Source organism: Vidua chalybeata, chromosome 3 (assembly GCF_026979565.1).
Source record: "Vidua chalybeata isolate OUT-0048 chromosome 3, bVidCha1 merged haplotype, whole genome shotgun sequence".
Lineage (NCBI taxonomy): Eukaryota > Metazoa > Chordata > Aves > Passeriformes > Viduidae > Vidua > Vidua chalybeata.
The window spans coordinates 41,693,175-41,720,506 of NC_071532.1; the positions used below are offsets into that span (position 1 = coordinate 41,693,175).

The 27,332-nt window shown below is 43.2% G+C and overlaps 1 protein-coding gene across 4 annotated transcripts in view; it reads left to right on the forward strand.

Annotated features, from left to right (window-relative positions):
- The window catches only part of URB2 (URB2 ribosome biogenesis homolog), a 76,509-nt gene extending 49,829 nt beyond the window's left edge, over nucleotides 1–26,680 (forward strand). For 2 of the 4 annotated variants that reach the window (XR_008429708.1, XR_008429711.1), the window contains one exon: nucleotides 26,607–26,680. The gene's annotated coding sequence lies outside the window, so the exon portion shown is untranslated. Of the gene's footprint in view, nucleotides 1–2,204; nucleotides 2,233–26,606 lie in introns of those variants that run through there. The other 2 variants (XR_008429709.1, XR_008429712.1) reach the window with 1 other exon arrangement.
- The last annotated feature ends 652 nt before the right edge of the window (nucleotides 26,681–27,332 follow it).

Sequence of the window (27,332 nt, forward strand, 5' to 3'; positions counted from 1 at the left end):
CGAACTGCCTTCCGAACTGCCTTCCTTCCTTCCTTCCTTCCTTCCTTCCTTCCTTCCTTCCTTCCTTCCTTCCTTCCTTCCTTCCTTCCTTCCTTCCTTCCTTCCTTCCTTCCTTCCTTCCTTCCTTCCTTCCTTCCTTCCTTCCTTCCTTCCTTCCTTCCTTCCTTCCTTCCTTCCTTCCTTCCTTCCTTCCTTCCTTCCTTCCTTCCTTCCTTCCTTCCTTCCTTCCTTCCTTCCTTCCTTCCTTCCTTCCTTCCTTCCTTCCTTCCTTCCTTCCTTCCTTCCTTCCTTCCTTCCTTTCTTCCGAACTGCCTTCCGAACTGCCTTCCGAACTGCCTTCCGAACTGCCTTCCGAACTGCCTTCCTTCCGAACTGCCTTCCTTCCGAACTGCCTTCCTTCCTTCCGAACTGCCTTCCTTCCGAACTGCCTTCCTTCCTTCCGAACTGCCTTCCTTCCTTCCTTCCGAACTGCCTTCCTTCCTTCCGAACTGCCTTCCTTCCTTCCGAACTGCCTTCCTTCTGAACTGCCTTCCTTCCGAACTGCCTTCCTTCCGAACTGCCTTCCGAACTGCCTTCCGAACTGCCTTCCTTCCGAACTGCCTTCCTTCTGAACTGCCTTCCTTCCTTCCTTCCGAACTGCCTTCCTTCCGAACTGCCTTCCTTCCTTCCTTCCGAACTGCCTTCCTTCCTTCCTTCCTTCCGAACTGCCTTCCTTCCTTCCTTCCTTTCTCTCTTTCTTCCTCATGCAAAAGGTGGGGGTAGGCCATTGTTTTTAATTGAACCCAAGGAGAGGAGACTCACATTACAATATTTAATTGCATTTTTGTTTTCCTAATAAAGTGTTACATACCTGTCAGAGCTCATAAACATAAAGCCTAACATAAACCAAAGAGACATACATGTATACAGCTGCATGCAACCCACCTGACTGGTGTGTCTTGTTTTATTAGAGCATGGTATATGAAGCTAAATTATGTGGGGCTTATGGATCCTTAAATTACATGTTTTTATTGATCTCTTGTCACTCTTAAAAATATGTTACAGAGGAAAAGAATGTAGTCTTTGATACTGAAAAAGAAATTCAACTGCAACTCATAAAAGATCTGAGAAACTATAATTCAATGTGTGGGGCTGGCAAAAATGTAAAATACTTGGTTGTAGCTAATTAGTTTTAAAAATCCTGTGTCACACACCTTTAGAGACCAGATCAGGAGTCAGTGTTGTAGTAATTCATGGGACAACTTTCCTGGTTGCCCTGGGGTATGCATTTTGAAGCAGACACCTTTGCACTTTTCATATCCCCCCAAATCACCCAGTGATCTTCTTTGCCCCTTATCCTCTGCCAGACCTGGAAAACAGGGTCCTGGGTCCTGAAAGCCAGGTTTCCACAGCAGCATCATTTCTGCAAACCTGGCCTCTGTCTGGGTCCCAAACTGGGGTAATAAGACCCACCAGTGTGATCTTCTGTGCTTGGGTACGGCACAGTTTTGTACCTGGAGACCCACAGAGGTGGGTCTCTGGCATGAGGGGCTGGGGGCTGGCTTGCCCCGTTGCAGTACCCTCCATCAGAGTGGGAATAAACCTTGTCAGCATGGGATGCAGTGCAGATGGTGAGGTTGAGGATACTGTGGTTTCTCTTATCTGGTGGAGAGGAGGTGAGGTGGAGAAGCAGGGTGGTTTTGGTGCTGTTTCTCCATGCTGGGTGGGCCTGATTTGACTGGTGGCTGTGGCAGGCCTGTACCCTGCCATAGCTCATTGCCTCAGGTGAAGTGCTGAATGATTCAGAGCAACCATTTTTATATATTTTAAGAAATGAGTCTCTTTCCCTAGTGGCCTCTTGTGATTGCTGGAATTCAGCTGCTATCTCCAAAATGAACATTTTTAATATTGTTTGATCTTGTAATACAAAACAAACCAGATGCTCGCATCGGATGGAACTGAACATAACCTTGGCACCTTTTTTTTCTTACAATGGAGAAATATGATCATTTAACCTGTCTCTGAACCCATATTTTTGTGCTCAAATAAAGACAAATATTAAATATGTACTCCTATCCCAGAACTTGTTTCTGGTACTCAGCTACTAAAAATTCAGCCATGTCCCCCATAAATTGTTACTAATATTTGAAGTTGCTTTTTTACCTTATCTGCAGGAAGCACCTGCACTGCTGCATTTAACAAGAGTATTTTTTCTGTTTCTGCAGAGAGATTTAAAAGAAGAGACTTGGCCAGTTCATATGCTGCTGAAAGTATCAGCAGAATTTTAATAGGTGAGATAAACAATAATGAAAGGAAAAATAAAACTAGTTTTGTGGGTAGTTTTGAAGCTAGGGCTGGGTTTCTTGGTTTTTGGGCATTTTCAGATCAACTTGCCTTTCTGACACCTGGATTTCATTTTCCTACAACTTCAAGAGGAGGAAAGGTGTGCATTTGTCTTGAGCAGTAAGTCTGCTTTGAAAGTTCATTGAAATTCAAAAATCCCAACAGCCATCCACTGGCACTTTACAATTCATGCCTCTAAATGGGATTGTTTGTAAGAAACTGAACTGGAGATCATAGCATAGATTTTAGAAATGTTGTCATGAGTGTTTCACAGGAAATTTGCTCTCACTTTGGTTCTGCTCTCAAGGAGGTCTCTGATCTGTGAGTGAGGATAGTGTCCTCCAGACATGCATTTTACTCTTTCAGCTTCCCCTGCAGTCCCCTCCAAGGAGGGTCCTGTTCAATTTGCACTCTGACACACTTTCTGGTGTGGGTCTAGGATGCACCTCAGGCGCACCTGAGATATCCTGCAGTGGGGAGAGGAACATTCCAGAGTGGAGCAAGGCAATTGTCTGAGCACAAATCCCACTGCACCATCCCACCTGTGTGTGGTTCAGTCCTGCTCTGTGCAGAGACACTGAAGTGACTGCAAGAGTCCCACTTTGAACACACACATTGAGTTATTTGTTCCTGAAGAGAGGAAGTGGTGTCACATAGTGAGAGTTGTTTGTTAATCTGGGAATGTTCTGCACTAAGGAGAGCCTGAGCCCTGGCTGGCTGGCAGGGTGGAAACATGCCTGCAAAGGGCCTGGTGACTCAGTCCGAACGCAAGTGATGTGGAACCAGGTAGGACATGGCTGGCACAGCCTGGAGGGAGGATGTTTCTGAGGACATGGCACACTGGCCAGATGAATCTGAATGGCAAAATCCCTTTATTGCATGTCTTCTCTCCTGTGACCTGAAGGAGAATGGAGGCACTGGTCTCAGGTACAGCCACGCCTCTGAGTTTGCTCTGCACAGAGGCTGTTGGTTATACAACCAAGGAGAGCAGGAAAACTGCTGTGTTCACAAAGTTCAGCATATTATAGCCCATGATGACAGTCATGATGCCATGTACATCTAGATTAACACTGTGCTGTTGTAGTGGGTCTGTAAATGAGCCTCTGAGGCATTAAGACAATATAGGTAATATTTCACACTTTCTTCTGGCATTAAGGAACATAAGCTGTTTCTTCCAAGAACTTTAAGGAGAGAGTAAGACCTCTTCACAGGCAAAGAACAGGAATAACAGTGGTCATTCAGTGCCCAAAACTGGGAGCATTCTAAGGGAATAGTGTGAGCAAGGGGAGTTTGCACACTTGGGAGAGGAGAGCAAGAAGGCCACAGAAACTGGGAATGAAGGCAGCAGAGGAAGTCTCCAGCATCACTTCAAAAGGTGTTGGGAGTCAGGCACCGAAAGAAATTCCAGAGGCGGGGGAATTCTTGAGTCAAATCAAGGCTCTGGACAGAGCACAATCTCCTGTTTTCTGAGGCTTACAGCATCCATGAAAATCAAACTCTTCTGAGGATTTACTCAGTGATCAGGGGTCCATCAAAGACACAGAAGACTGACACCACTTCCCCTAAGAATGGAAACAACTTGCAGGGCTCTGAGCATTGTCTTGTTGCTCCTGCCAGGGTTAATACCAACTTCATAGAATATGCACCACCAAATTCTGTTTTCCTCTCACTCTGACAGTAGCAATGAAGAAGGTTTTCCTTCCTCTCTTCTTTGGCCAAAGATTCTTCAGAAATTGAGGCATGAGTGAAGGCTGTCTCACCTGCCTGCTGTGGAAATTGGCACCTCTGCTGTACCTCTTGCCATATTGAAAGGCTTTCACCTCTGGGGACAAGACTGGCTGATGATGGCAAGCCTAAACCTCAAGTAGGCATGGAAGTGCTGCATTAAAAGAATGACAGATGATGGGATGAAGAGCAGATGATTTCTCAAGCCCATACCAGTCCCCTGTGCTGGTTTCCCTTCCATTGCCATGACAGAAGGTGTGGGATGGCAACACAGGCTGGTGGTGTGGGACAGAATCAGGAGATCAAGTAGCCCAAAAAGAAGTGCTGGAAACAGGGTTCTGTCATGCATCTCTCTGTCTTCAAAGATAAAACCATGCAGGGTTTTGTTCTTCACTGCGGATAGTTAGCAGCAATCCTCCTGGGACAAAGCCAGTCTGTGGTCCAGCCCACTACACAGATATCCTGGGGTGTGAGGCAGCATCTCCCACAGCAGCAGCCAGGAAGCTCCTGCTGAGGGGTAAGACTGTTGTGGTGGTTTCAGGAGTAGGACCTGAGCCTAGATCCCACTTCTCAGGGGCAGAATTGTACCTGCAGGCCTTTGGCAGGGGGAGTGTTCTCAGTGTATTTAGGCAGATGTTTCACTGGGGCTGGCCCTATCTCAGTGTGCCCATCTGAGGCACTTGTTCTTCTGTTCTGAATACGAGGCTGATTGGGAAAAAGCCCAAGTGTTTTTCTGATATCTGCTGGGTGTCAGGAGGGGTGGGAAAGTGGTGCAGATGGGATAAAAAAGGATATTGAAGGCAAGCTGGAGAAGCAGGGAGCCTTGAAGCAGCACTGCTCGAAGCATACACATAATTCTAGGAATGCTTTGCAAGCTACATCATCATTATTGTAAACTTCCCTGACTGAAACCAACTGCAAGCAAATGCTGTTCACAGTTTTATGCCAGAATCTGGCATCAGCGTGAGCCAGCATGGGACAAAAAAATGAGAGTGGATTTGTATTTGTATTCTGGGCATGGACTAAGCCTATACCCTGGAGTTAATATACACCATTCCCACCATCTACCTTTGGGGAGCTTAAGCCTCCCTCTGTCAGTCTGACTTCCACTTGGGCAGCGGTTACTTACAATGCCATAGCATTGGCAGTGGTAGGATCCCTTTGAAATACAGCCCTTCCTAGTCAGAGGCCTTTGGAGCAGGGCACTGTCTCTTTATTCTGGAATTACGGCGTTTATATTAGCAAGGCTGCTAAGGAACTTGTGTTTAAAAAATATGCACTCTGCAGAAATGTTTCATGGAAATTAGATTTCAAGAGGCAAAAATAGCACAGTATCCTGAAAATGCAGAAGGGAGAGATCCTTTTCTTCCCTCATTCCCCCAGTAATTAATTTCTCCTTGGGGATAATTTGAGGAAAATACTTCATTTCATTAATGCTCTGTCTACCTGTGGGGAACATCCTTTCAATGTTCTTTATTTTTTAGCATGTACAACTTTGATTGAGTCCTTTCAATGTTTTTTTTTTTTTAGCATGTACAACTTTGATTGAGTGCTCATCAGAGATCTGGCAGAACAATTTCATAGAATCATAAAAAGGTTTGGACTGGAAGGGATCTGAAGGATAACATAGTTCCAAGCCCCCTGCCATAAGCAGAGAATCTTCCACTAGACCACGTTGCTCAAAGCCCCATCCAACCTGGCCTTGAACAACTCCAGGGATGGGCCATCCTCAAATTTAATGCTGCTGAGTGTTTTCTTTGTAGAATACTTATCAATCTCATGTGCATTTAGTCGAATCCAAGTCTGGGGAATGTAGGTTTCACCTTAGCAAAGCCATTGGAATTCCATCCACTTCTACTTGGCCATTTGTTTGCACCATGGAAGTGGCAGTGACTCATAAAATCAGATTGGATCAGACTAAACAATGTCTGTGGAAACACAGTTCAGTGTGTTTCAGTCCCGTGTGTTTAGTTATTTTCTTAGTAGACTAATCTCAGAGGCTAGGGAGTCTCTGCTGAGTTAGGCCATGAGTGTTTCTCCTAACCTTCTACCTCTAGCAAACTGGAAACAAACAGACAAACAAACAAACAAACCTTTCATCTGACTGGTCCAGATATTTCCTTCATAATAGAAGTCAGTTGAAGCCTTACCTGGACACAATGTGCACTGTCAGATATACATGGTCAGGATCAGCAAGGGGGAACTGGGCACAATCCATAGACCTAGAAGTGCAGCAGGTTAACCTGCTAGAGTTAATTCCAGCCTTAAACTCTAGGAGTTGATGTAAAGTCCCTTTCTCTCTTTTCATCACTAAGACTATGTAAGACATCCCCCAGCTCAAATCAAGATCCTCCACTGTTTGGGGCTCAGATCCATCAACAAGATTTTCTCTGGGCCTTTCTGTTCAAAACTCCTTCCTGTTCCTGGAGAGAGACCATTACTACAGAGTCTGTTCCCTAGAGACTGTCACTTGCACAAGTGTCTTTTATTCTTAAAGACTGATTCAAGGCCTCTTGGAGATTTTTCCTCCTCAGCTTGATGTAATAATAGTTGAACAGAGACAGATGCCTCACCTTGACTAGAAGGTTATGTGGTGAAGCCACACTCATACATGTCCCACAGTTTTTTCTTGACCTAAAATGGCAGGGGTTTTTTTGAAGGAAATCAAAACTTCCTTGTCTGTAGGTTGATTTTGTTCTCAGAGCTCAGCTACTGCATAATTCTTGGACAAACTCCAACTTTGAATGCATCCTCCTCATTGTCCAGTGTATAGGAGACTGAGCCAGCATCTTCCAGAGCTGCAGTTCACAAAATTTTCTCATCACAGAACTGAATTTGGTGCCACAGACTCCCTCCAGTTTGCAATTCTAGGGTCATAGACCCATGAGGAGTCAGCTTATTGCACAGAAGCCTCTGCTCAGGAGCTAGGATGAGTCTTCTCCATGAGGGAAGGGCAACAATTGATACTGCAGCCAGTCAAATGGATTCTCTAGGAATCTACATATTTTGTGTGGGTGGCTATTGCTTTTCCGTAATGCAAAACAACCCCTAACCCCAACCCCCTCCTCCTCCAAAAAAAACCAGTGAACATCCCCTCCCCCCCCCAAAAAAAACCCCATTTGGATCGAAATGGTCCATATGAGTCATACATGAAGAAACTGTTCTTCCTCCCCCTGAGAGAGTTACTCACCCTTTCACTGCCAGAAGGCAGAATTAGGATTATTCTGACTGCATGGAAGGCATTTAGGAAAGCTTCTGATAACCTGTATGAAGTATTCATATCATGCTCATAGTGGAGTCTAGGAATCCTCTCCAAGACTTGCCTTGCCATTGATTGTTGGTTTGAAGAAAGTGTTCAACAGCTGTTCCTCAGCTTCCCACTATGAAATGGGAATTGCAAGAGGAATCACAGCTATCCTAAATAACACAATGCCACCGTGTTACTCTGTGGCTAAATTAGTCAGTGTTTGAAAATGACTTACAGGCAGTAAAGTCCTATCTTTTCAATAGAGAACTTGCCCTTTTCCCGAGGAGTCCTATTCAGAACCTCTCAACCTTGACAATAAATTGAAATGGAAATCTTTTGAGTACTGTAATGAATACATTATCTTAATTTCAGAGGATTTTTGAAGGGGTAAGATTTTGTGCAGAAGGTGATTTTGAATATTTAGCAACACAACCTTAGCTAAAGCTTTTTTCTTCCATAATTATCCTTTTTAATACAATTCTCTTAGCATTTTAGATTCAAAATGAGGAAATATCCTTTGGCTCAAGTCCAAATTTTCCCCTGTTTTTTTTATATTCTTTCAAAAGATAAGGGTCTAATTCTCTCTTCCCTGGTGCACTTTACACTCATTTACACATGTAAAATGCTATTATTCTTTCTTGGAATCATATACCAAAATGCCCAAAATTACTCTACAAGAGGAGCAAGCATCAAACCCAAGGACCCAGAGGATAAGGGCAAATGAGCATCCTAGCAGGAACCAGCTGGAGAGCCAACCTGAAGCTTGTCAGCTAGTTTAGAGCGATAATTCACATTCATGCCCTTACTCTGCGGCAAAAGGAAAGTGAGGTTAGTTCCTCATACTCAGCAGAGCCTGCAAGCACACACGTGACTGTAACTTCACTTCTGATCTTAGGGTTGACATCTTCCCTAGGGGTCCATGCCCTCAGAGTGACCCACTGTCAATGTCACATAAATACAGAGCTGCAGCTCACGGTGTGCATTCACGGTCTAGGTGGCCTTGTCTCTCTTATAAATTAATGGTGGCTGAGCGTGGCTGGCAGTCAGTTTAGCAGGACTGGGTGACCAAATGCGCTCCAGCTGTCAGTAGAGCCAAGGACAGGCTCAGACCAGCCCTGAGCAGCACATCCTTCCATACTCTTGCCGTCTGTGTCCGGGCAGGCCTGCAGAGCTGGGCTGAAGAAGTGGCTTGGTGCCACTGTACCGCAGCCAGATTGAATGTTTTGGGGCTTGCCAAAGCTTTTTTCAGCTCCCTCCCTCCAGTGCTGCTCTGGTTAAGCCTGTGCATTCCAGGGAAGTGGCTGCTGGATCCAGTTCTTCTCTGCCCTATCCTTTGGGTGGGCAGCCTCCTGCGGCAGGGCTTTTGTTTGCAAGGCAGTCTGGCTGGCCTTCATTTTCCTTAGAAAGCAGTAATGCTTTGTAGGGCTGTCAGGAAACATCAGCCTGACAGTCTCCTCCACATACTCCTCTTTCTTCCTGGAGGAGAGGATGAAGTGAAGGAGCAATTTGGCATGAAAATGAGAAACAGGTCAAGCTGCTTGCAAACCTGGCCTCTGAAAAAGAGATAGAGAAAGAGAACAGAAAAGCAATTACCTCAGAAAGCTAGGTTACTCCTTACTCCAAATTAGTACACCTGATTTGAAAAACCCCAACCAACCTTTTTGTAGCTCAGCTGAGGGATTTACTAAAGGTGCTCTGTCACCACTGAAGAAGCATTTCCAAATCTGGAAGGAGACCACATTTCCACTTATTTTCACTCCAAAGTGAAACAACCTTCCTCTGCTCAGATATTTGAGACCCTTATCTGAAAAAAACTTTGTGCTAGAGATAGGGAGAAAGATGATGTTTATAAAGGTATCCAGATGCATAAGTGGTTGTACAAATTTTCAGGTAACAGAGTTAAGTCACTGGCCATCTACATTTCTTTCTGAATTTTACTGATGTTACTCAATAGCTTTCAGGGTAAGGCTTGTGATCCTCACTCAAGCAGTGGCTGTAGTGTCTAGCAGGAATTAATAAATGTATCATAAACGCACTTGGCCTCTTCTTGATGTATGTGCAAATAAGTATTTTTGTGATGTGGCTCATTGCTAGTGTTCCTGAGAAAGTCACATATGTGATTCTTCCTCTATAAACTGATAAAATAGTAAAATTAGGTTTTGAAATATTTCTAAACCTCTTTTTGCAGTATTTAACCCTTATTCATTAAGAAAATGAAAAAGTCAACACTTTCCTTATTCCCCTGAATTCCCACACCAAGAGCTTCTCTCATCCATCACAGTGACAGTGATATGTTAACAGGCACCAAAAACTCTGTGCCTCCTCCTCTAAGGGCACTGCTATGCAAAGTGAGCCAAGGGTACATGCTCAGCAAATTTCCTGACTTCCTTAGTGATTTTAATTTCTAATTTTAATGCTATGTTAGAATAAGTGTTTCACATCTATTGTTGAAGTCTCTGGATGATTTCTGATCCTACTAGATTAATTCCAAATTTCTTTCCCTTGATAGTTGATTTGGATGTTGTGAATGATGTTCTGTCCATTCCGACAGCTGCTTGAGTTACCCAGTAATCCCAGATTGCGGCTAGTCATGTCCATCTCTCAAAGAACAAATTAAAATATAACTCTCTCATATGTCAATTAAGCTGCCCTTGCCTTGATTAACAGGATTTCCCCTCCCTCCCCCTTTTCTTTGGTGTGCTCACAAAACCTACTAGGTTTACAACTCAGTTAGTCAAAGTCCTTTAGCTACAGATTAAGCACAGGAGAGAGAGCAGATTATCCTGTCCATCCATCTCTTCCCTGGAGAGGGGCAATATAAGAAATTAGAATTGGACATTTTCTGTGTCTTGTTTCATCTTCCACTAAAACTGAGGACAAAGAACAAATCAGAGTCTAAGTGTGACAGAATGAAAATCTGGTCTTAAAATAAAAAAAGCAGATTTCAGCAAATTCAGAGAGCAGTTAGGCACAGTGTCAGGAAGAAATTTTAAGTGAAGAAGTGCAGAAAGCTGATGGCTATATTACAAGTGAAGCAGTGTAGACAAGCAATAGAATCTACAGTAAAACCTTTATAGCTGCATCAGGAGTGTGTCGTTACTTGAAATTAAAAAAAAAAAGGAGTCTTGCAAATAGTAAAAACAAGGCAAAAAACCAACAAAAACAATTCTCATAACTGTGTGAGAAGCAGGAGTGAGGCAAAGGGAGTTGTAGCTCCATTACTTAATGGACACAGAGAACAAATAAAGCATGATAAAGAGGTGTTTGAAGTATTCAATGCTTTTTTTGGGTGCATCTTCATTAGAAAAGAAATTGCCATGAAGTCTCATTGAAGTGCTTGAAAAAACTGTACTGACTGGTTTGCAATAGTCTCTTGTCAAAATGAGAAGGCATTTCAAGTTGGATTCTGCAGGGGAATTTTTTTCTTGGGACTATTTCTGTTCACTGTCTTCATTATCATGGTAGATGATGGAAGAGACTTCATGTGCAGCAGACACCCAGCTAGGAAGGAGCTATAATGAGATTGGAGGGCATAAAAAGAAAAAGACTGATCTCAATGAGCTGGAGGAATGGTCTGGACCCAGTGAGATGGAATTATTTTGAGAAATTTGGAAGTATTACACATTGAAATCAAATGCATAAAAACAGATTGCACAATAAATGCTGAGAAAGCAGTACAGAAGAACCAGAGCTGGGGTTTTGGCTTACTGCAAACTGAGCAAGCCAATAGTATGTTGATGTTTTGAGAAAGGTGAATCTTTGAGTAGGAGGTGTTAGCAGGCAGAGAGTGTGAGAGCTACTTATGCCACTTCACCCAGTGCTGCTGAGATCCCACCTGGTGTAATGTGGCCAGATTTGGATATCCTGTCAGAGACAATCTGGGCAAAGCAGAGAAAAAAGGAAAAGTTTTAGAAGGCACAAGATAAGTGGTTTTGGTTTTGTCTAGAAAGTAGATAACTGAAGGCAATAACAAAGCTTTCAATACACAGAGAGCTTTTTTTTACTTTCCTGCTTGTCTCCTGCTGGCAGGATGATAAATAATTGGCCTAATATATAGAAACATGCCCTAAGATTAGGTGTAATCTCCTGTAATTTCCTACAGCCTGTAGGAGAGCTGTAAACCTTGAACATGGGGAGGAGAAGGATATTGCAGAATTACCTTCACTGAAAGCCTCCCAGAGGAGGTAAAAGGGTGTATTAAATGGAGTCAAGCACCTCTCAAGATTGCTCTGATCTCTTTCTCAAGCCAGGCTATGGAACTGGGTAGAGATTTTGGGAGACTATATAGTCCATTCCTTCTCTCCAAAGCACAGTTAACAGCAAAGCATTAATGTATTTCAAGAAACAGAATAATGGTGCTTAAAATAACCCCACAAAATAGGAACTAATACCTTTAATTTCTGCTTTATCACAGTGGAGTCCTAAGCTCTGTCTGACCCGGCAGAGGTGGCAGGGGCAATCCTGTCGCTGTGGAGGGGTCTGCCCTGAAGTCTGGGTGATGGTGTTGCAGTTTATGTGCAATATGTTTTACAACTATTAGGTGTTCTGTAGGTCATTCTTTTTTCCATATTAACCCACTCTTGAGGAGTTAGACCTGAAGAGCCAGTGGAGGAAGAGGTGAAGCTGTTTGCAGGGACAAGGTGGTATCTTCCCTGGTGTCCCAGCCTCCCTCCCCATAAGGCTGGACACCTAGGCTCTGAGTTTGAAAAGAAGCTGGCCTTAGAAAAGAACAGGATGCAAGTGACTCATCTGCCACAAGAGAGAATCCCTTGGTTGTAACATCAGGGACAGTGATTTACACAGGAAAAGCCCTGGTGCATTTTGTCAGAGAGGATGGCAGATGCAGAGAGCCAGAGTTCACTGGCTGTGAGATGTAAAATGTTGGTTTCTGGGGCTGGGGATGGTTCCCCAATCCCTAAAGGCCCTGGTGCAACCAGGCCTCTGTTACTGGAGCAGCCATGACATGGGCACAGGGAGGCTGAGTGGGATGGTGTGAACACCTCTCCCTGTGCAGAGGATGGGAAACTGGCCCCAGCCTTATGTCTCAATTGCATCTTTTCCCTCATGGTCTGTGTTTAAAAGAAAAGTAGACTTTGTCTGTGCTAAGTTACTGGCACAAACTACTACTACTACCCCAAACCCCACTACTCACATAAAACTGGAGCTGCAGAGCTGCTCTCTTTTTTTTTTTTTTTTTTTTTTTTGAGCTCTGTAGGAGGAATGAGTCCCAAGGAAACTTGAGTGTGTTTTTCGATCTTGAAAAAATGAGTTTCTCAGTCCCTCCCCACCTTTCTGGAGTAATTCCCATAAAATAATCATTGCTTTTGAAGCCAGTCCTACTTTTCTCTCATGCTTGAAAAGCTGCTCCCTCCAGCTCTGTGTACAGGCACCGATTGGCTCTTCTCCAAGTAATACTCAGTGAAGAAACGACTGCTCGCGTACCTGCTGCAAGTATTTACATTTCACTCTCTCTGGCAATAAATTAGTTCCACAGAGGTCTGAGCAACAGTTGTTTTGAGCAGAGAGGGAGTTTGGATTCTGCAACTGCATTTACACAGCCAGACCTTATCTTCATGAATATAAGAGAGCAGGGAGCTTGTTGATGCAAACTAACACCAAGTGAACTGTGTTTGCCAGCAGAGCAGCTTCCCATGTGAAAACTCTGATTTCCTTCTTCTTGGTGAGGCTGTGGCACAACCAAGTCAAGGACAGAGCCTCTTTTTTTCCAAACCAGCTGTTAATGGAATAAGTAATTCTGCAGACCTGTCTTTCACATCTCACTCACTTTATATGCAGTCTAATTAATTCTGTCAGGAAAAATAATTGGCTCGGATCAGGTCGATCCAACTGAAGTTCTAAATAACTTTGGTTGAGTGGTATTTATATTTCAACAACTAGTCTTGGGCGAAGCACTCGCACGCACAGAATACTAAAGCTGTACTAACTTGGCACAAAAATAGTGCTGTGGTCCGTCAAGTGGCATTAAGTTCCATCTATAAAAAGCCATGCAGCTGTCTCTGAAGTGTGGCTATCTCGGGAGAGGGGGAGGGGAGCACTCCAGCCTGTGTCAGTGGTGGACAATGGGCAGCACGGAAACACTGCCAATCATCGAAAGCGTGGAGTGAAAAGCTTCCCAGCTGCAGAGATGTGATTGGAATGACCCTGTGGGGACACGGGAGTTGTTGAGGAAAGATTTCAAGGGTGCAGTCATGCCAGGAAGGTGCAGAGGCAAGGAACAGTCAGTGTTGGAGAGGGTCCAGGGTAATAGACAAGGTTGGAAGATCTGGAGTAGAGGAGAAAATGGGGACAGAGAGGAGTGGCACATCACAGGCAAAGAGAAGGCTGATATATCTGTGAGCCGTGACTGTCCTCATCTGGGGGATGGACCCAGTAGGGGAGGATGGGCCTGAGTGCTGCCAGGGAGATGTTCTGACAGCTGGACTGCCATGGTCAATAAGTGAATACCACCCTCTCACTGTAATGTAGGGTGGGGTGTTCTCATCTGTGATTTTTTAAGGCACGAACATCTTGACTTAAGGACACAGATGGAAGGCAGGTGTTACTGTGCTGAAGGTCAGAACTACACTTAAAAGTACCTTTAGCTTTCTTCATCCTACAGTTTCTGTGTGAACATTTGGGCCAGCACATCTCTCCCCCTCCACCCAACAAATTTTAGATCTGCAGCCAGATCCTCACTCTCCAACTCAGCCTTCATCTCCACTTGCAACAGCATCAGCCCACTCTCTTGGATCCTAGAAAAGGAAATTTGTCTTTCCATCTGGTCCTTTTCATCTCCTTGTTCAATAGGTAGCATTTGCCTGAGACAGCTCACCCCGTAGTGGAGAACAACAAGTTTTGTGCTCTCTGACTGCTACAAAAGGTCTTCTTTCCTAAGCAAATTGTGTAAACTGGCTCTCCTACTGCAAGCCTCCTCTAGTAGCCTGTGCTAGCTGCTGGTCTCTCTGAGGAAGCTTGGATAAATGAACAAGTGTGAACAGCAGTGTCGCAGCCTTCTGCACTTCCTTTCTCCCCAGTGCTAAAAATAAGATCTCATTTGTAAATAAGATATCTCCTATTTTTATAGTGCTTTTGAGATGTGCTGGATTAACAACTCTGCATCCTGACTCCCTCTCCAACCACAGTTTGTGCCCAGCCTGGGTAGTAGATGTGCTTGCTGTGTCAAATCACGGCACACTGTTGATGTGTTTCCATCCTGCTCTGGTGGATGTATCCTTGCAAAGGTGAGTGGTTTTCATTCCAGCTCAGTGTCTGATTTCTCCCCTGGGATTACCAACATGACATGCACACTGGCAGTTTCTGATCTGGTAATGAGGACACCAGTCTGCAAGACCTACCTAAGCTCGTTCACAGGTAGTAACTAAAAGGTGCAGAGCACTCAAGTATCACCATCACACTCACTCTCCTGCTTCGTTTTTCACTAAAAGCTTCCTGCTGACTGACAGGGTTTGCCAACACCTCGGGATAATTGCTATCATTAAAGAGTCTTGTCTCCTTTCCCAGCCCTACAAAGGAGCTCACCAAAGTGAATGTTTCTTTCATCTAACTTTCATGTTGACCCTGAAGTTAAATCCCTGCAGAAGTCAATAGCCCTGAAATGAATTGGCACACAAAAATATGTGAGTGTTGATGTGCTTACCACGTAGACACCGGGCAGCCATTCTCCAGCCCTCCTTCGTGTGTCTGGATGAGGTTGAGCTGTGGGACATCGTGCAGAAAGACTGCTCAGAGCAGAAAATTTATCCTTCTCATTGCTGACCTAAAAGAGCAAAAGGGATCAAGCTGCTAAAGCTACTGAGCTGCAATTGCAGCCATCATAAACAGAATGGATCTAGTCTTGATGCAGCTAATTTGTAAACTACTAGCAGTAAACTCAAGGCAGCTCAAAGCCCAGGAGGCTGTGTAAAACTGTGCCTGGAACTCTGTAGTGCTTATGGCAGTCTGAACCACTGCTGTTTTATCCCAAGCTATATCTGAGCCACCCCTGTCAAACCTATCCTGAAGGCATGATCCTGGTAGTTAGGCTCCCTTCAGCTGGGATGGGGTCTCTAATTTTAAAGCAGCAAAGGATTGAAGTTTGTCCAGCTTCATCCTATGAGGTACTCCAAATGGGACACTCTAAGTCTTCAGTTAGTTCCTAGAGCCTCCAAACCCAAAAAGGATTTTGTCTGTGCTGAATTCACTGCTGATGAATAAATCAAGTAAGAAACCTCTCATGGTGACACCAAATGGATCCAAGCTGGTGGGATAGTACAGAAATCTTGTAGCCTATCCCAGGATCATCCTCATCCCACCACTCAGCTGGAGCAGAGTCTGCCTGTGAAAATTTCAGCACTTTCAGATACTGTCCTAAGCAGGACCAGCTGGATGAAGTCCTATGACCTGTGTTATGAATGAGATAGGCAACCTTCTGCCTTTAAGTCTGTGAGTCTGGAAAAAAAAACCAGCATCAAAAATAATACTCTGCCATAGGAAATTTCTATGAGAGTGTTACCATTTCTCATTTTACTTTGAAGAATTTTCCCCATCCTTCCCTGCCCTCACTTACAGATTTATTTGGTTTCTTCCCTCTCCAAGTTCAATCCAATTAAACAAAAAAATTACTTTATTCATGTGAGTGTTCGGTGAACTTTACTCAAGAAAAATTCTGAATATACCAAAAGCAAAGAACATTTTTTATGTGACTAGGCTTTTCCTGGGATTTTTTTTTCTTGCTCAGCAAAGCTCTTAAGTAAAAAAGTGGCTGAAACTCCACACTTCAATATACAGACAAGTCAAACATCAATGAAATGACAAAAACATAGAATGCTATTTTATCTATTTTATTGGTCACTGAATTTCTTTTCCACATTGGGAGCATTTCCATACAAGAGATTAACAAAATAAGACCTTGATCCTCTGAATGTAAGAGGATTTTTAAACAGCAAAATTAAGCTCTTGGAATATAAGAATGGTTAAACTTAGGATTGTCTGGGCAATATTAATTTGATTCCCATTTTCATATGTGTTATGATACCATCTTTCATCTTGTACCTACATACTGCATACTAATTTTTGCCTGGGAACCTCTCCTACATTCACCATCCAAAATAAATTGTGATCTCATGATCAGCCATTTCATACTTTTCATCATTTCTCTTCATTATTCGGAGTGCATCTCATGCCTTTTTTACAATCCACTATTCAAGCTGTACTGTGGAAGAAATGGACAGCAATTTCCTGATTAACTTTCCTGCCTAACCTCTTGTAGTACCATCCAAGTGCTTTCCAAGTTTTTCTGAATTTGTCTAGACAGCTTCTGTGTGAGGTTTAATAGGCTGCCTGGAGGCAGGGGTGTTAGAAAGGGTCTGGAAAATGGGATCTATAAGAACAAGCATTTGCAAGGCAGCCTAATAATGAAGGAGAAATGGGAGATGGATTACCCATGGTGCTGTGTAGAGAAGGATAACTAGGAGCCTGAGGGAGGGCAAAAGTATCTGTGGGGGAGCGGGGACACTGGCTCTGGGTGTCCTATAAGGGGTTTGGCTGGCCATGGTAGCAGCTCTGTGAGTCTGTTGATGCTGTCACAGATCTCAGCGGGGACCTCCTCCCACCTTTCCTATCTCTTCTCTTCTGCTGGAAGGGAGCATTTCCAGTGAGTGTTCTTCCTTCAAGTCAGGGGCTTGGCAGTCAGACTGCTGCTAGGTGAGGATGTGCTGGACATGATGGGGAAGTTGTGCTGAAAGCCCAACAAGAGGTAAGTGCCAACTAACACAAGATGAAAACAGCCACAGCAAGGTTACTGATGGGACATTGCATCAAATTCATCACCAGTCCATCACACTCCAGCTCCTTGGCAGTCCAGACCATGAGGCAAGGTCTGTGTCCAATAGAAAAAAAGTTGTCTTCTCAGACATGGGATCATGAAAATCAGGGGCTTCTCACCAGGACTAATCACTGAGGAGAAAATAAAGAGCAGGAGTCACTTACCAGTGATTCCCAATGAGTGGCTGAAAAGGACAAGTGGAGATTTTCCCCTTGAAAGAGAGAAAACACCTGTGCACAGGCATCCTTCATCTTTTCTCCTGGAGTGCCCTTCTCCTTTCTCGCTCTGAACCCATCCATACTTTTTTTCTGATGCATTCACATTTGTATACTCAAGGGCGCCTCAGCTGGGAGGTGCAAATGTTGTAACACCAGTGTGCTCAAAAACCCAGGGATTAACAGAGATTAAGTAGATCCACATTTACACTGCTCACTGCTAGGGATTTTATTGCATGCTTTGAAATCTCCAGGGGATATAACTCTGGGTTTGCCATTCCCCAATGAGACGGTTTCTCAATTAAAAAGCAATCACATTTTCTTAAGAGGAAGGAAAAATAGCTCTAAGAAGTGTTATTAGCAGAGCCACACAGGTGGATTATGGATATAAAGTGAATGTAATTTAATGTTTTGTAAGGGAAGAAACTTTTGATGTGAATTTATGGTTTAGGTGGTTTTGTTTTCATACTGGGCAAGGGAGGTATATGTGTGTGTATATATATATATGTCTGTATTTTAGGTGTGGTACAGGTAGTTAATGCTTTGGACGATAACAGAATGTGATTATTCCCGTTTTTCTGATTTTCTGTCTTTATTCCTTTACTGCCTTTCTAGAACTTAAGTCTGCAAATATGTTAAAGGCTGAATCTTAGCAAGGATGCTGTCAAACAGCTTTATTTCAGCAAAACTTAGTGTCATGCCTTCATGGCTCTGTTGCAAAGCTAAGCTCCACACCACCATAGTGTGGCAGAAAATAGCATATTGAACCGTGCAGAGGTATGGATCAATGAAGTCATTAGCAAAGCGACCTTATGGGTAGGGGAGACAATGCAGAAGCCCCGTGCAATGGAAGCTCAAGAGCCCTCTTTAAGAGCAGGCTGCACAGTAATGACTGATAATGCACAGAGCGGCAAAATATTAAGGAGGGCTTTTACAGCAACCCCCTATAACTGAATTTCCAGGAACAAAAGAACTTCTCTTTCTCTTTCCTGCCAAGCTTTGTTGAATCTGCCACACTTGCAATTTTAAGAGCTTGGTTCAGGGAAGATAGCCTTCTTGCTGCCTCCGTGGGTGCTGGTCCCCTTTCACGAGCACAGTTATCCCCTGCCCCTGCCTCCTGCTAAGCTCAGGGTGGGCACAGGGTAAGGCCCCCTTAGGGGAAAGCAGAAAAAGACAAACAGCAACTTTCCAGAGAGGACCTGGCACTGTGAAGCTGTGAGACTTTATGATGTGAGACTTTATGATTAAGCTGTAAACTGCCCCCTGTAGCATCGCTTGGCTGGCTAATATCTTGCATAAAAATGGAGTGAGCACAGAAAGATTTACTGGTTTGAGCATTTCTATCCCTATTATGGATTCACCAAGTGGACTGAAGTAGGGATCAAGCCTCCACGAGGCAAAGTAAATAAAATAAAATGAAAATCTAATTTTCTCTAGATTCCTACAAGCCTTTAGCAGGACAAGAGGATTGCAATAGATATTTGTTTTCCTATAGGTTTCCAATCATACTTTTGTTGCCTCATATCACCTCTACATACTCAGTGCCTGTTTATTTCTTCCCCATTCCATAAAAAGAGGGAAATAAGTTGGGGGAGTCTAATTACTGAAATTTAATTAAAACAATTTAAAAATTACCTAATCAATTTTCTAACAAGAGATCTTTTTGGCAACAGCTGTACACAGGCAATTTATTAGTTACTGAAGCCAACCTTGATTTTTAATATAAACAGACTAATTAATCAGTGGTTAACTCTTGTAATGACCAGCTCTAGTATGTAATTATTGCTGCTGTCATGAAGCATAATAGCTTATTTCCCAGGGTTATTATGCAAATCGCCAACATTGACCACTCTGTGTAAAGTTTAAAGCACTTTCTGTGATTATCTCTCATTTCCACATTCTCAGGACATTTTGGAACACGTGTTTTTCCTGGTGTGAAAAGTTTAATGCAGCTTTTCAGTTCCATAGCACATATCTGGGCACACTGGAGAGAAACATGCCAGAAATATCCCACTTCTTCCAGGTTTTAATTGCTGGAGGGCAATGGAAGAAGAAAAATTGTTTATTTTCCCACATTAGAGACCTTCTCTATGCACACCTTTTTGTATGGGCCTGGGGAAAGAAAGAACCAAGATCTCAACAGGCTGAAGTTGGAGGTATTTATTTTAGCATTTAACTAATTTTGGAGGTGAAATCCTGTACATCCATTGAGGTGAGGCAGACCCCTGTGGAGGAGTGCCAAGGGCAGAAGCCTAAATGCAGGCACACAGGAAAAACAGCTCAAGACTAGCAGGAGAAGGCATGAAACCTCGTGAAGTACCCAGAGTTCACAAACAGTGGACAAAGAACTGCTTGGGGTTAGAAGAAAGGGAAAAGATCACAGAGATGACCTAGTCCTGACCTTGGCCTTCAAAGGCTTTGGCAATACGTGGAATAAAAGCACTTAAAAGAAGGCATGGACATTGAGTAAGGCATGAAAGTCTCTGAGATGAATATGCATATCTGGAACATGTATCTGTAGACATGGCAAGTACGCATGGACAGGTAGGTGGAGAGATGTGTGCATACAGCCAGCCTGTAAATCACCTCACCAGCCTGTAAATCACCTCCCAACCCCTCCTTCTGCTCACCTCATGGTAATTGCCCCCAGTACTGACCCAGTGCATGCACAGGGACACTGGGGCTGCCCCTTCTGCTTCCCCATCATTACCCAGCCCTGTGCACATTACGGAGTTAAAGATTATTTTTAACAGATCTAATAAACCTGAAACTTCCAGCAACAGATGCCAAATTTTATCATCTCACTGGAGCTGGCAATAAAGAGGTTCACTCAAAGACAGCAGGAAGGAAAGCAGAGTGAGCAGAGGGGCTGTTAGAGAGGAGGCAAGTGTGAGGCAGTTGCAGGCAGCAGTCAGTAGGGCAGTAAAACCTAATAAAACCTTGATGTACAAACCACACTAATCAAAGAACAGGTATTGCATTCCTATCTTCCATTTCCTCGGCCTTCACACAGCAGCTGGTGGGAATAGCATGCTTGTTTTTGTAGATAAACAGATCCCAAGTGAGATATACCTGAGCATTTCTGTAAGCCCACTGATGTGCAACAACCCTTCAAAATCTCTAAAATGAAGCCATGAACTTTCATGAATTTTCTCACTGCCAGCTCTCTCTAGCCTTGTGGTATAGAAAAGGCACAGGCAGGCTTTGAAGGTCTGAGTCAGCACCAGGGAAGAAAATGAAGGAGGAAGGGAGGGAGAGCAAGAAAGGGAGAGATGGCCTTTTTCCAGGGCCCATTTTTGGCCTGTTAGACCATCTGTGTTAGCTTCAGGAAGGTGAAGGGAAAACTGGAAGGAAGGAGTTTCTGCAGTGGACCTCAACTAGACATGGATCTAAATTTCTGCCTGCCATAGCCACCCCCTGTCCAATTCTTTGGATGAAGGCACCCAGTCCCCTTTCCCCATCACAAAAATCCTTCGACACCTGCAGCCTGCTGTGGGGTTGGATCACAACTGGGAAAAAATGAGACTGTTTCCTTAGAGGCAGCATTACATATGATTGTCCGGGTCATGTCTAGGATTGAACCAATTCTGAAAAAATTAACACTGTTCCACCACTGGTGAAGGCAGAATAAGCCCTGGGCATTATTTTTGTCAAAGAAATAACTTTATTTGTGGCTCATCATCCAGAGCTGGGGTCAACCCAGCTGCCACTTAACTCAAACACCAAACCCAGAAGGAAGCAGAAGAGCAGCTTTGCCTGCAGGGAGCATGCTGTGGAGGCAGTTCTTGTCCTGGCTGCTCAGACTGCAATAAGTTAAAGTATGACCTGACAGCCTGTGCATTTACTGCCAGTGCTGCAAGATTGCATGGGCTGTAAACAGGCTGCAAACGTGCCAGTAAGTCCTCTTCTTGCTGGGCAAGGACAGACAGACCTTTTGTCAGGGTCTGTGCCTGCCCTCATGCTGTCACTGGAGACAACAGGAAGGATTTTGCTGGCATCAGTGGCTTTCAGCAGGTGTAAAAGCAGTCTCCTTCTGCAAGGACAGGTTCCAACAGTGATGGGTCAGACACCTGGACGTTGTATGTCCCAAACACCAGGAAGTAGCTATGTAACCTGTGTGCCACTGTGACTGGAGAGATGAGAAGGCAGCCTGCCTGACTGCAAGACAGGACAGCAGGAGGTGTGCTTAGCTGGCTGAACATTGCCCTACATGTGTATTTCTCACTTATCTCAAAGGTTTTATGACTCAGAAGTTTGTTTTCATGGGTTGCAAAAAGGGAAATTTGAATTATTTCTCGTTTGTGTACCACAGTGTGACTCCAGGAGCACAGATGCTCTTACAGCTCTTGATATCAACAGAACAGAGATTAGTCTGGTCCAAACCATCACATTTTTTACCAGGTATCAGGGGGTACCACTTCCCCCAGGAGGTGGCAGAAGTGAGCAGTTTGGTAACTGATGTTACATCTCCCATCAGAAAGTGGGAGAATTAGGAATTAGGAAAGTGGGGAATTATGAAATTAGGGCAGCCATATATTTCCTCCAATTTGGCATTGAACTGAAGGCATAGAACAAACATAATTTCCACATCAGGCTGGAGACGTAATAGGAAAGCCATCTAACAGGTGAAAAATGAAATGGTCCCTGACATGGGCTGTTAATCCCTCCTGCGTGTCACAGGTTTCCCCACTGCTCCCTGAAGTCTCTGTGTAATATAAACTGTGCTCATTTCACAAGCTCACTGCAGGCTAAACAGCTGTTAATCGCCCTTGACTGAGCTGCTGTAATCATCTGCAGGCATTCGGTTCCTGTGAGGAATATCTCCACACTGCTGCTGGAAGACTGCACATGCTGCACTACCCAGACTGCTGGTACTCCAGGGTGGCCTGCAAAGTCTGATGCTGCAGAAGCACAGACTTCACTGTGGGCTGTAAAAGCTTGCTGGCAGTCTGGGTACCCCCCTGTGCTTTCATGACCTCAGCTGTGTCTGTGCACATCACGATTGCAGCTCCTGGCAGGGCGGTGCATGTGCCTGAGACAACAAGGACTTGGCACTTGAAGGGGGACCAAGTTTTTACTCACATTTTGATGGTCCAGGTTGCTAGCAGGCCCTCGGAATTTGGTGAGGATGGAGCATCCCTGCCACTGCCATGGCCTAGCCTCACTGCCTGGGAGCTGATGCAGAGGGGTTCTGGCTGCAGGATGAGCCCTGTGTGGGGAGTATGCTGGATGGTGTGTATGCTGGATGGGGAGGCAGATGGGTAACAAGCACAGGTTGCTAGAGCTTGGTAGTAAAACTTTGTTCAATAGGTGCCTTGTTTGTTTCATGTTCCTAAAAGAACAGCTAGATCTTTGCTTTTGCTGTGCCTTCCCTTTGGGGTCCAGCATCACAGGCATGACTTGATGGTTCCCCAGTCCTGGAGAAGCCCTTCTCTTTCTACATTGGACCACTCTCAGATGCACCTCAACACCACCAGGGATATCTTTGCACAGTCCTAAAATAATTTAAATGGGTTTCATTAGCAAAAGAGGATCTGCTTTGAAATAGATGTTTTTCTTTAACAGATGTTTCTCTTTGTGGTTACCCTATGTTAACACACTAGTCTTGATTTTTGTAGTATTTAACTGAAAACCAAGTGAGTTTCTCCTGCTCCTATTTTCTCCCCCTGTATGCTATATTGCCTCCCCTGAATATCAACCTGCATTATGTAAAGGCATTTTTTTTATACCTGATATCTTCAGTGTTTGCTGTTTTGATTACATTAGCCCCTAGCTCACTGCATACCTATCGTATAAGCAAGGGGCTAGGAACTTTGTTAATTTTCAAAACAAAATGCATCTTTAGGCCTAGACCTGTATGACTGATGAGCAACACAGTGTTGTGATTGTGAATTGATTAGACCTTTACATTTAAAATAATTGAATCTGCTTTAAGTGGTGCTTACACATTTTTTTCTGCCTACTCCTCAGTCACCATGAGGAAACATGGTGGAGCTTGATTAAAAGAAAAGGATTTCAAAATAATGTTCCTATACATGGGCACCCAAACTGAATTTGAAATGTTTAAATATGCATGTCTGCTTTGCCTTAATGTTAATCAATTAGAGGTGAACTGGCCCATTTTCTATTAGCTAACCAATTAGGCAGTGCAGCTTACAAGCTCTAAGTCAAATATTGGGCAAGATAGCTGTCTATCACATTTGAGAAATAGATTTAAGAGTTAATGATCTGTCCCTAGATATGTTATGAGCAAAAAATTGGCCTAAATATGTAGAATGAATTATTTACTGTGCACGATTCTCCCAGTTTTTCTCGTTCAAAACACAGATAGTTAAACACATGCCATTATCTCCACTTTTCTAGATTCATAGATCTTGAGGCCAAGGGGGTAATTAAGACCATCTAGGTTGACCTGTAGCTTAATGCAGGCTTAAAACCTCTGTTCTGATTAGTCTGCATGGAGACTGTAATTTTTGCTTGAACAACAGCACATATTTTAAAAAGACAGCTAATTATGGTTTGAAAACATTATGTGTTACAGAATCCAGTACATCCCTTTAAGCTGTTTGAATAATTACCCTGGTTGCTAACATTTTTTTCTTGTTTCTAGTCTTTTAGCTTTCAGCCATGGAATCTTATTATGCCTTTATATCACCAGATTACAGATTCATCTGCCACCAGAAATCCCTTTCATAATGGTTTGTAAGTCAGGATCAAGTCACATTTTGTCTCCTCTTGAATAAGCTAAAAGTGCTAAGCTTTGTTCGTCTTCTAGTATAAAGCCTGGTTGTCCCATCTTGGGTTATTCTTGCAGCTTCCACCTGAACTTTTTCTGGTTTTAGTTTTTATTAGGCAGGGACAAAATTTCCTTAGAATTGCCAAAACCCATAGCTGGCAATTCCCTGTCTGGGGGACTGCATTCAGCCTCATATAGCTCTGAACGAGTCATTAACTCAGAAAGAAGGGGGCATTGGGCACAGAGCTGAAACTTGCCTTGCTCTGGAGTGCAGGGATGGTGGCTTGAGTGTCCCTATTACATTCACAGAAGCTAAAATCCAAGTCAGTAACATAGAAAGCTTAGTAGTTTAAAAACCCAGTTTCCTGATGTAAAAAACATTTAAAAGCCAAATAGTCCTATAGAAACAATTTGAAATGCAAGTCATCACAGTAGTTTTGTTTCCCTGCAGCTCCAAATGAGTAAAGAAGAGGTAGAAAAGTTTGGAGAAGAAGTAGAAAAGTTCAGAGCAGGACAAGAAGAATGATCACAAATACAGTGAAAATACTTTCATTCATGGAGTGATTAAATGGACTAGATTTTGCCAGCTTGGAAAAAAGTTGATTGAGGAGGGAAGGTGGCAGAATGTAACTCAAAATGAGGCAGAGAAGGAAATGACTGAGTGCAATAATGAAGGAGGCATTGAATGAAAGGACAGAGTGAACAAAAAGAGGTGCTTCTTCTGCCCTCTCATACACTTTGATGTTTCCTGCCATGCAGCCTGTGTGGCTGCTAAAAGTCTATATATATTCCAGAAGCAACCAGGCAAAGGAAGGGAAGAAAGATCCAGTAAAGGCCTCCAATGCCAGCCTGGGAGGACATGTGGGGTCTGGAGGAGTTGGAGGGGAGGTACGGGGAGGTGCTACTGGTGTTTGTGCTGCTCTGTTGTTTGTACTCCAGGCAAGCTGGCCGCTGCTGGAGGGTCACTTTGGAGAGCCTTTGATTGCACTCTTTCGCTGTTCTTGTGGTCTTAAAATGGGAAATGTAATTGGGATTTTTATACAGTTGCTTACTGCATGCCCCAAAGCCACACAGCTTCCCAAGAGAAAAAATGTTGCACTGGTAAGAAAAGCCAGACTGACTTGAAATAGGCAAATGTAGCTGAATACAAATGCACACACACACACAGAGGGAAAGGAGATAGTAAAGAATATAAATTAGAAGGATGGAAAACCAGAAAAAATCTTAATTAAGTGACAAGACACCAAGAAAAAACCTAAGGTAAGAGGGCCATTGGCAATAAAAGAAAGATTTGACTATGTCTGGTAATACAAAAAAAAAAATTCCCAACAATGATTCTAGTCTATAAAGACATGTTTTTAATGTAGAAATGTCAAATAGTTTCAATATATCTTGTTGTTCCAAGTGTTTTTTTGAAAATTCTGCATGAAGAATTCACAGAGAGTGAAGATGAAATCTGTTCCCTTCCAACAGTAACTTGGCATTATGTAGAGCTAATAAGCTGGCTGTTTTTAACCAGTAGGTCTGGATGCAGCAAGAACTTTAAAGAGCTGGATGAGGAGATGTGTGGGCTATTAAAGCTGATAAATCATGGGAATGCTAGAAAGGCTTGCCTAGAGAAAAAGAAGATTCAGATATTGGTAATTATAGACATGTCAGCCTGACATAGACAGTGAGCTGGAGCAAAATAGTGCAATCTCGTTAACAACAAGGAAAAAAAAAAGAAAAGAACTACACTTAACAGTAATCAGTTTGGACTTAAGGGAAACAAAATGTTCAATATCATCATGGCACCACATCTATTTATTTGGTGGCAGAATTGTTTGGAACAATTTATTAATATTTGTCTAAGGTATTTGATACTGTAATATATTTTTTATTGACAATTATTCCAAATAAGAAGTCATATTAAAAATATAGTAACATACTAGGTCCAAAACCTGCTGTTGAGTTTAGGGCTATATTTAGTAGGGAACCCTTGGCTTTTTTGACCTGTGCTGTCTAACCATTGGCTGTATGGATATCTTAAAAGCAAATCTACAAATATTATTGAAGGCTGAGGAGGATAATGAAGACACACCATTAAGACAAATTACTTCTTACAATGGGAGCCTGCAAATACTGTGTGCTTTAGTACAGCCAAAAAGTGGTTCATGTAGGGAGAACATGAATAGGCTGCACTTCCAGAAAGGGGATGCTACTTTGAGTAACAGCAACCCCAGAAGAGACTTGACCATAGCCTACATAGCTACACCAAGAACAGAAATCTGATCCTGGAGGGCTCCTTACCCTACAGCATCCAACAGTTTGAGCTGCAGCTACAAAGCTCCATTTTGAGCTAAGATCCAATCTTTTTAACAGCAGGAGTTCCTAGCCATCTAACTGCTTCCTAAGATTTCTTGCAGCCTCTTTGTTGCCATAGAAGCATATAAAGCTCTTTTATATAGGAGGTCATTCCAGAAAAGCAATTTTAACTTTATTCAGTAAATGGATTTTTAAAAATTTCCATATGCCTACTCTTTTTGTGCTCTTTTACAGACCTTCCAGAATTAGCCCATGGACACCTCAGGAGACCAAACTGGCCCATCAACCCCTCCTGCACACAAATGCATTTCCATGAGTCTCTGAAATGGACACAGTATTTCTGTGAGAGTTCCACTGGCCTTTTACAAAGGATTCCTCCACCTCCTTGGTATTTTCTCATGTCAGCTGCATAACCATACTGTTGCATAGGATGTTAAGCTGTATGTTCAGGCTGATCGTCCTCATCCTTTTCAGTGTCCTGCTGTCCAGCTTTTATGTATCACTGTGTTCTTTCTTCCTACAGACACAATCTGGCTCCTATGTTATGAACTTCCTCGATTGCTCTGTATAAATGAGTTGCCTCCTTCACTACTTCATGCTTCTTTCTTTTTAGGCTCAACCAGAACATTATCATTGATCATTTTAGTAGTTTATTTCAGATAACAATATTAAATGCAGTTAGCTTGCGAACTGATAGTAAACAGAGATCTTTATTGCCCAGCCTAATTCCTCACCATCTACAAAAACTCTCTGACTTTGAAGGGAGATGGATTCAGATTTGACCAAGCAAATTATGTTAGGATTAGGATGGTAATTTTGTACTTAGCTTGGTTTTCCTGCTTGGATTGCTAGACAGCACTTCTGTCTCAGTTATTTCTGTAACAGCAATAAGGGACAAAGCCAGGATTCAACTGAGTCAAAGAATGAAAGGCAGAAGAAATGTTCTTCAGTGGTGCAGGA